Here is a 10,474-nt window from a genome sequence, read left to right as displayed (position 1 = left end):
TAAATTATTTTAAAAATTTATTAAAATTATTTTTAAAAAACTTTATTAAAATTCTTTTTAAAAAAACTTAATTAAAATGCTTTTTAAAAAAACTTAATTTAAATTCTTTTAAAAACTTAATTAAAATTATTTTAAAAACTTAATTAAAATTATTTTTAAAATTATTTTTAAAACTTTATTAAAATTATTTTTAAAAAGCTTAATTAAAATTCTATTAAAAAACTTAATTAAAATTCTTTTAAAAAACTTAATTAAAATTATTTTTAAAAAAACTTAATTTAATTATTTAGAAAAACTTAATTATTTTTAAAACTTAATTAAAATTATTTTAAAAAACTTAATTAAAATTCTTTTAAAAAACTTAATTAAATTGTTTTAAAAAAAACTTAATTAAAATTATATTTAATACCATCAACACAATAATTTTTTTTAAAAAAGAGTGTTCTGTGAACCGAAAACCAAGTTCGGTCGACCTAACGAGGATGAAATTTTTAATGTATCGATCGACCGATTACATTTATCAGTCGATCGATATAGTAATTCATAATAAAGTTTTGACCGTTCATCTAACTTGTTTGTCTACTGTTGTAAATTTATCGGTTGACCGAACAAGTGTCCGGTCGACCGAACATCGACTACCTAGTCACCGTGTTAAAGGGATCGGTTGACCGAACCCTAGATCGGTCGACCGATCAGTCTCTATATATACGTGTTCGGGTAGAACACAGGCCTCGCACCAACTCCTTCTATCCTCTTCTCCTCCTTACCTTCGAAGCCATTTCACCGGTTCTAGCATCCTTTGGTGTGCGACAATGCCTCGGTATTCTCCTATCACTCTTTTTCTCTTTATTTACATATTGCTAAATTATCTTTTTATTTTTTATGATAGTGAAAAAAGTAGAGCAATTGCGCAACAAGAGGCTAGCTCTCTTAATCCCAGTCAGGACCCTAGGTTTTCATCCAAGGAATTACGCCAATCTTTTCCAAATAAAAAATTTAAGGTCATAGGTACTCATTGTCTTGATCTTCAATTCTACCAAACTTACTGCCCTGAAGCCATAGAGATCAACCAATACTTTCAGCTAGATAGCATTGTCTTTTTCTGGCATGCTTACAATCTCATTCTCTGTTCTGAATTTTATCACAATCTGTGTGAACTTGACCACCATCACTATAGGACTAGAGTAGCCACCAGAGAGATGTTGTTTGATCTAGATATGTTTCTTCGATTTTTAAGGATCTGACCTTCGATGAACCGTATATTTTTTAGTGCTTCCCTTCCAAACCCATTACCTACTCCTTTTGCTCATCTAACTCTTGATATTACGTATGCCAATTTTTTTGAGAGAGCCCATCCTAAGAAAATGTCTACTGTACCACTAAGTCCTACTGACAATGCTCTTTATAAAATGGTTGTCTCATGCATTCATCCTTTATCGTCTAGGGATTAGGGGTTCTGCGTCTTGTTCATCTCTTTTTAATGTATGAATTACGACACCATCTTGACTTTGACTTAGGATACTGGGTTTACCGTTCTATTATCTACTATTCAAGGTACAACACCTCGAATAAAGTCCACATGATCCAGTGTCATGTCCTCACTGCATACATTACTTCTTTAGGGGTCGGAGTTCACCGTGGTGAGCTTATTGAGTTATCTGATTTCGATCTTGTCGGTGTTAGGCAGTTGTCTTTGGCTGAGATTAGGATTAGCGCCGAGGGTCTGGTGTATAAAATGACTCATCCATATTACATTCCACCGGCTGTCGAAGAACCTATTGCTGAAGAAGATCTGATCCCAGTTACTGTGCCTCCATTGGTGTTTATTGATCCAGGATTTGCCATGATGCCTTACTTTGACTTTGCTCAGAGCAGTTCATATGCACCTCCTCCTGCGACTAATGACTTCTTTACCCGTCTTCATGATGATATTTTTAGTCGATTTACCTCCTTAGAGACGAAGATGGATGATCAGTACAGCTCCCTCCAAGGTCAAATTACATATTTTCACCAAGAGATGATGGATCGTACTGATGCTTTAGAAAATGAGCAGCGGAGGATGTTTGACTATTTTCGAGATGATGAGGAGGAGTGATTTTAGGGTTTATTACTTCTGACTTGTTGTATCTATTAACTACCTTGGATTATGACTAAGTATGATCTTAAGTACTTTTTAGTTATAAACTTCTTTAGTAGCTTTTGGTAAATTTTTTTAGAATAGGTTTCTTAACATGCTTTCAAAATATTAATTAGTAGTTTTTCAAATTATTTTTGTAAAAATTCTCATTTCAAACTTTGTTTTCAAACCTATTTCAAGCTTTTTATCTTTCTGGAATAGCATAGGTCTTTACCGTAGAATTGCATGATCCTATAGTTTTAGGAGCCAACATCTCACAAGCATAGTATGATCCCTTGCTTGATAATGTAACGACCACCCTCCTTACTACTACTCTGAGGGCGACCGTTACTTAACTACTCATTCTACTTAACTGATATTGCTTGACTTTAAAGATAATAAACTTGACATGATATATATTGTGTTTCTTTTCTTTTTTTTTGAAGGCATGCTGTATTACTACTAATTATTTCAGTGCTGCCATCAACCAAGCCTATCAATCATACCAAGGTGTATTAGCATGTTTCCATAATAGCATTTCAAACTTGTATGCATGTATATACCTTTGCATAATTCGGTCATGGCTGTTCCTACTAATACTGCATGCATAACAATTCATTAACAGTCAAACCTTTAACCATTAACAAGGAAACATTAAACAGAGCTAATGTGAAACCTTAACCTAAACCAACATACGAGTTGCCCTCTACCACTACAAAGGTGCAAAGGAACAAAACGATAGCAGGAAACTACATCCTAATATTTTTCTTTCATAAACACTAAACCGCCTTCGCTGGTCCTTTTTCCCAAGCATCAATCTAGCATAATGTCAACATTAATAAAGGTAGCCAATTCCAGCAGAATCGAAAAGCTATTAATCCAGCAACCAAAAATAGACCAATTTCATAATTTATGGCACTAATTAGAGTATTAAACAGATTATGGAACATGTAAGAAGGAATTAAACTAACAGGTGCAATTGGGAGGTACAAAACTGAACAAAAATCAATTCTGTATCTGCTTAAGGAAATTGAACTAAATCTGCACTTACTAATAGAAAAAAAATAGGACTAAATCAAATCCAGCAATATAAAGTAACATGTGCGGTTCTCTAATTTCTTTAGCAATTAAAAGAAAACTTCTATTAAACTCTTATCAGATTCTTAACAAGAATTCATTTAAATCCTCTAGCGAGGTCCCAAGCTTCCATGGTTCCAAACATCGCACACATCCATCACGCATCCTCCTTGTCGCCTTCCTTTCATATTTTAGCTTTTCCTTTATCTGCAGTAGGAGGAAAAATAGATCTATAAGCGAAACGCTTAGTAAGTACTAATCTATCTCACAAAAACTCGAAGTGCATAAAAAGAATGCAACAATACTAAAACCGAAATGCTAAAAGCAAAGCTGCATGTACTCATGGTATACAGAAATAAAACTGAATACTAAACATGCTCACTAACTGATAGGAAAATAATGAAACTACTACTGTAGGCTCAGAATTAAAGAAACTAGCTTCTATTGATTCTAAGCATAATACTTGTTTCATCTTCTTATATCTTTATACCAGAAATTAATCTTTTAATTTCTCTTTTACTTTCTTCTTCTTTTCTTCTTCTTTGGGCCCAGGCTTAGTACCATCTTTGTTTTGCGCGCTCTCTAATAGTGACTGAGGTAGCGAGCCTCTAGTCCTATGAGGTAAAGACCTTGGTCTTACCAGGGCCAAGACCTTGGAATTGGTCACCTGGATTTATTTAACGACAACCTTGGAAGTCGGGTACTAGCCTCTTACTTTAAATGATTTACTGGTTAACTCCTTTTAACTAGACCTTTATCTTTCTCTTACCTATAGCTGCTTATTACAGCAAGGAAGGTCCAAACTAAATGCTATGTGCGAATATGTAGATGCTAAAATCGGCACATTTTAAAGCAAGAGAACCAAAAATCAGCATACATGACTAATAAAAATCTGCACATAAAACTACTAAAAATCTGCACTTAAGCTCAATAAAATGCTTAAACCATTCTAACTAAATGAAGGGTTGTTCTTGCCCTTTGAGTAGCAAGGAAAACTAACCGCATGCTTCAAACTAAAAGAAAACCCGCTGAACTAAAACCCCTTGCAAACATATTCACAGCATAAAGCGATAAAAACTACTGCTGCTAACAACTTCTACACGTGGTGTACTAAAGCATGCATCACTAGATCTACACATGTTGATTCATTTCCAACGAAGTAAAGCAACAAGAAAAGCTACTGCTGCTATCAACTTCTATCTGATAAAGAAATCTGTCCATCTATTTGCAATAGAATGATCAACTAATAGAAACCAAAACCACATGTTAACCCTAAACAATTTATTCATTTATCTCAGATTTCAAACAAAACTGAATCCCTAACAAGCATAGATTTGGCTTAACACAATTCTACATGCTCAATCAAACTAAACAATTTATTAATCCTTCTTTGAAACCCACGGCAGTCATCCTAAACCCCCAAATTCAATCACTTTCAAAGCATAATTCGGAAACAAGGAAAGCCACTTATCCAAGGTTCACCGCCGAATTCATCCAACCAGGGAACTCACGGCAGATTCACATCAAGGGGAACTACAAATCCGAAAACGAGGAACGAAACCCTAAGTTCAGAGCAACTCCTACCACATGTGAGTAGTACTTACATGCTTTCTTGAACTTACAGCCGAAGGAAAGGGTTGCTAGGGTTCGGCGAGACTCAAAATCACAGCACCTTCTTCGCGTCTACGTGCTCTCCACGTCGAGGAGGTCACGAGGATGAGAAGGATTCTCGGAAAAACCCCCTCACCGGCCGCCGGAGGAAGAGCCCTAACTCGGCTTCGTCTTCGCCCAAGCACAGCGCCGTCGCACGCGTCGAGAGAGAAAGAAAGGCAGATAGAGTTTTCCGACGAGAAAGGGAAAACTTAATCCCTTTATAACTAGGTTTAATTCTGTTCCAATTACAACTTAAATATATCTCGCTGCATACTTGGTTAACGAATCACGCGCAGCCCAGTTGGTTGGCTGTGTTTGGTTAGGTCGGGTTCGACCGGAGGTCTTGGGTTCGAGTCTCACCTTCAACATTTTTGGTCAAAACTTCTTCCTTTTGTAACATACTAAACGACCTCCAAAAATTACGTAAAAATACTCTAAAAATTCCTAAAAATCTCTAGAATATTTTAAAAGTATTTCCAAATATTTTTATGGACTTTTAGAACTTGAAATAGGGAAAATTGGGTCGTTACAATCCCCCATACCTTATAAAAAGTTCATCCTCGAACTTAGAATAGCTCTGGATACTTCTGTCTCATACTGTCCTCCCGCTCCCAAGTGACTTCCTCGTGCTTCTGGTTCTGCCATGTGACCTTCACTAGTGGTACTTCTTTATTTCTTAATCTCTTAACTGCTCTATCCACTATCTGTGTAGGTCTGCTCTCATAACTAAGATCCTCTTGGATCTGCACTGACTGAGGCTGAATCACTTGGCTCGGGTCGTGAAGACACTTCTTTAGCATGGAGACATGAAATACATTATGTATTGCTGACATGTCCTGTGGTAAGTCCAGCTTGTAAGCTACTTTCCCAATCCTCTCTATGACCAGGTAAGGTCCTACATAACGAGGGCTTAACTTGCCCTTCTTGCCAAATCTCATCACTCCCTTCATAGGAGCGACCTTGAGGAAGACTAAATCCCCTACTTGGAATTCCAGTGGCCTACGACGTGTGTCAGCATAACTCTTCTGTCTGCTCTGGGCAGTCTCAATTCTCTGTCTGATTTTCTGGATCGCCTGAGTAGTCTCATCTATCAACTCTGTCTGAATGCCCAGCTCTACTTCCATTTCTTTTCTCTCACCTGCTTCTTGCCAGCAAAGGGGTGATCTGCACTTCCTGCCATACAGTGCCTCATAAGGTGCCATCTTGATGGTGGCCTGATAGCTATTGTTGTAGGTGAATTCAGCTAAACACAAATACTTGCACCAACTTCCCTTGAAATCCAGTGCACAAGCTCTGAGCATATCTTCTAAAATCTGATTCACTCGCTCTGTCTGTCCATCAGTCTGTGGATGGAAAGCTGTGCTGAGCTTGAGTTTGGTGCCTAGTGCATTCTGAACGCACTCCCAAAAGTGTGAGGTGAAGCGCCCATCTCTATCAGAAATGATAGATTTAGGAACTCCATGAAGTCTGACTACCTCTTTAACATATAGCTGGGCCAACTGCTCTAGGGAGTGGGACACCTTGATGGCTAGGAAGTGAGCAGACTTGGTCAATCGATCTACTATTACCCATATCGCATCATATCCATTGGTGGTTCTTGGAAGACCGGTTATGAAGTCCATGGATATATCTTCCCATTTCCATTCTGGTATTGGAAGAGGCTGAAGAACTCCTCCTGGTCTCTGGTGTTCTACTTTGACTCTCTGGCATGTCAAGCAGGTACTGACATACTTAGCTACATCTCTTTTGAGTCCTGACCACCAAAACCTCTGTTTCACATCTTGGTACATCTTGGAAGAACCCGGATGCATGGAGTATGGTGTGCTGTGAGCTTCTTCTAAGATCTTCTTCCTCAGTTCCTCATCATGGGGCACGCAAATGCAACTCCCTTGATAAAGAATCCCGCTATCTGTTACTCGAAACTCTGAGTTGTCTTCTTTCTGTATCCCCTGCTTGATCTTCTGGATGTCCGGATCTTCACTTTGCTTTCTCTGTATCTCCACAAGCAATGTAGACTCTAAGGTCAATGCAGAGAGCTGTCATTCGATAATTTCAAGTCCAAAATCTGACAACTCCTTCTGCAGTGGCAGGGCTAGTGATGACAAAGACATCAGTGATGCACTAGATTTTCTGCTGAGTGCATCTGCGACTTTGTTAGCTTTGCCTAGGTGGTAGGGAATTTCACAGTCGTAATCTTTGACCAACTCCAGCCACCTGCGCTGTCTCATGTTTAAGTCCTTCTGAGTGAAGAAGTACTTAAGACTCTGATGATCTGTGAAGATTCTACACTGAACTCCATACAAATAATGTCGCCAGAGTTTAAGTACAAAAACCACAGCTGCCAGCTCAAGATCATGAGTAGGGTAGTTCTTCTCATAATCTTTGAGTTGTCTGGAAGCATAAGCTATGACTTTTCCTTCTTGCATGAGTACAGCTCCTAAGCCCATCTTGGAAGCATCACTGTAGATGTCGAAACTCTTGTCGCTCTGTGGAACAGTCAGAATGGGAGCACTGATCAATCTCTTCTTTAGCTCTTGGAAACTCTGCTCATATTTATCTGACCATTCGAATCTCTTGTTCTTTCTGGTGAGGGCTGTTAGTGGAGAGGCTATCCTGAAAAAGTCCTCCACGAACTTCCTGTAGTACCCAGCTAAACCAAGGAAGCTTCTGATCTCTCTGACGTTCTTGGGTCTACTCCAGTTGTTGACCGCTTCCACTTTGGCTGGATCCACTTGAATACCTTCTTTAGAAATAACGTGACCTAAAAACACCACCTGATTTAACCAGAACTCGCACTTTGAGAATTTAGCATAAAGCTGCTTTTGCTGCAGAGTCTGCAGTACCATCCTCAAGTGTGTGTCATGCTCCTCTGGGGTCCTTGAATAGACCAGAATGTCGTCGATGAATACGATGACAAATTTGTCAAGATATTCTCTGAACACTCTGTTCATTAAGTCCATGAAGACCGCAGGTGCATTAGTCACTCCAAAAGGCATGACCACAAACTCGTAGTGTCCATATCTGGTCCTGAACACCGTTCTGGGTATATCTCTTTCTTTCACCTTCAGCTGATGGTACCCAGAGCGCAGGTCTATCTTTGAGAACACTGTTGCTCCTCTTAACTGATCAAATAAATCATCGATCCTGGGAAGGGGGTACTTGTTCTTGATTGTCACTTGATTCAAAGCTCTGTAGTCTATGCACATCCGCATTGATCCATCTTTCTTCTTGACAAACAACACAGGAGCTCCCCAAGGTGAGTGACTGGGGCGAATGAAGCCTTTGTCAAGTAACTCCTGTAGTTGTTCTTGTAACTCCTTCAGCTCTGCTGGAGACATGCGATACGGAGCTTTTGAAATTGGACCGGTTCCAGGAACCAATTCAATCTCAAATTCCACCTCCCTGTTGGGAGGTAGTCCAGGTAGTTCTTCTGGAAATACTTCTGGATACTCGCATACTACCCGGACCTCCTCCTGCTTGAGTCCCTTCTGCTCTTCTGCCTTTACTATGTATGCAAGAAAACCTGCACACCCTTTAGCTAACATCTGGTGAGCTGCTAGAGATGAGAGAAGTTTCTGGGTCTTCTTCCTTGGCACTCCTGTGAACTCAAAAGTTGGTTCACCTTCTGGACTAAAAATCACCTTCCTTCTGCGGCAGTCCACCGAAGCACTGTACTTGCTGAGGAAATCCATACCAAAAATGATATCGAAATCCTGCATGGCGAGAACTATCAGATTCACATATAGCTCTCGGTCTGTAATTCTGACCAGTACGGCTCGGAGCCACTGATTGGATTCCATGACTTCCCCAGAAGGTAGGGTCGTCAGGAACTTGGAGTTCGTACTCTCTGTAGGCACCTGTAAACTACTGGCAAAAGGTATCGATACAAAAGAATGGGTCGCCCCAGTGTCAAATAGTACAGTAGCTATGTGCTGGAAAATAACTACTTGACCTGTTACGACCGTGGAGGCACTAGCAGCTTCTTCTTTGGTGAGGGAGAATACTCTGGCACCATCAAAGGCTGGAACTGGTGGGGCTTCTAACCTTCCTTGACTGATATAGGGTCCCTCCAATGCTGCTTCCATGTGGTGCAACTGTGCAGGCTGGCCTCCATATTGCAATGGCTGTGGCTGAGGTGCTTTGAATTTATTAGGACACTCTTTAGCCATGTGTCCTTCCTGACCACAGGAGTAACATCCAGTCTTACCCAAAAGACAGGCTCCTGGATGTGTTCTCCCACATTTGGGACAGGGAGGAAACTTGGTCTGCTTGTTTGCTGGTCCTCCCTTCTGGCTACCTCCTGTGTTCCACTGCTTCCTTTTACCTTTGCCTTTCCAGTTTTGTTTACTTGACTGTGATTTCTGGCTTCCTGCTGTCTTGTCCTCTGTCTTCACTGGCTTATGTTGCGCTCGTTGTGCCTTGATGTTGTTCAGGTAGTGTTCAGCAATTAATGCTCTACTGATCAACTCTTCACCAGTCTGGGGCCGATGAGCTCCACTGCTCACATTCAGTGCTATCTGGGGTCTCAGCATTCTGAGCATCAGCCTGACTCGCTCCTTCTCTGTACTTACTAGCTCTGGGCAGAGATGAGCTAGTCTGTTGAACTTCTTGGCTGCTTCCTCCACTGACAGGTCACCTTGCTTGAACTCTATAAACTCCTCGTAGTGCTGGTTGGTGATCTGCAGGTGGAAGAACTCTTCATAAAACTCTGACTGAAAATCAGCCCAGCTCATCTGATCAGCCGCTCTCTTGGTCTTTATGCTCTCCCATCACATACGAGCATCTCCAGACAGGCAGAAAGAGGTGCACTTGACCTTCTCGACTTTTGGCCAGTCAAGAAGCTCCATAGTGCTCTCTAGTGTTTTAAACCAAGCCTGGGCATCCCAGGGCTCAGTCGTGCCTGAGAAGCTCTCTGGTTTCAGCTTTAGCCACTGTATAAGGTAAGCTTCTGGTCTCTGAGGTGCTGTGACGGCTCCCAGGGCAGCTGGTGGAGTCTCAGTTACCACTGGATTCTCTGCAGTGACAGCTGGAGGAGGGGGGGAACTGCTTGCTGGTTTGCCATCAGATTGGCAATCACTTGCTGCTACTCTGCTACTTGTCTCTGGAGCTGAGCAACCACTTCAGAAAGATTGGGCTCAGTTGCTCTAGACTCTTCATTCTCTCGAGCTGGGTCCTCACCATGAACGGTACGGGGACGTCCTCTTCTTGCCATCTAGTTATGCAAGGAAAAAGACTTGATATTTTCTCTATCCTTTCTAACATACACAATTGTACAGGAATAAAGAAAACAGCAAAAACTCTTATCTGACTTAAGCACTTATAACCAATTACTTTATACTGCAAATAGTAATAAAGGAAAACAATAAAGAAAGAAATTAAATATTTTCTTACTTGAAGACAGCAAGGCTGATGCTGATGTGTGTGTGATGCTGGAGAATGGGAACCGCTCTGATACTAATTGTATCGACCACCCTCCTTACTACTACTCTGAGGGCGACCGTTACTTAACTACTCATTCTACTTAACTGATATTGCTTGACTTTAAAGATAATAAACTTGACATGATATATATTGTGTTTTTTTTCTTTTTTTTTTTTTGAAGGCATGCTGTATTACTACTAATTATTT

Source organism: Zingiber officinale, chromosome 4A, assembly GCF_018446385.1.
Source record: "Zingiber officinale cultivar Zhangliang chromosome 4A, Zo_v1.1, whole genome shotgun sequence".
Classification (NCBI taxonomy): Eukaryota; Viridiplantae; Streptophyta; class Magnoliopsida; order Zingiberales; family Zingiberaceae; genus Zingiber; species Zingiber officinale.
This window is presented reverse-complemented; position numbering follows the sequence as displayed.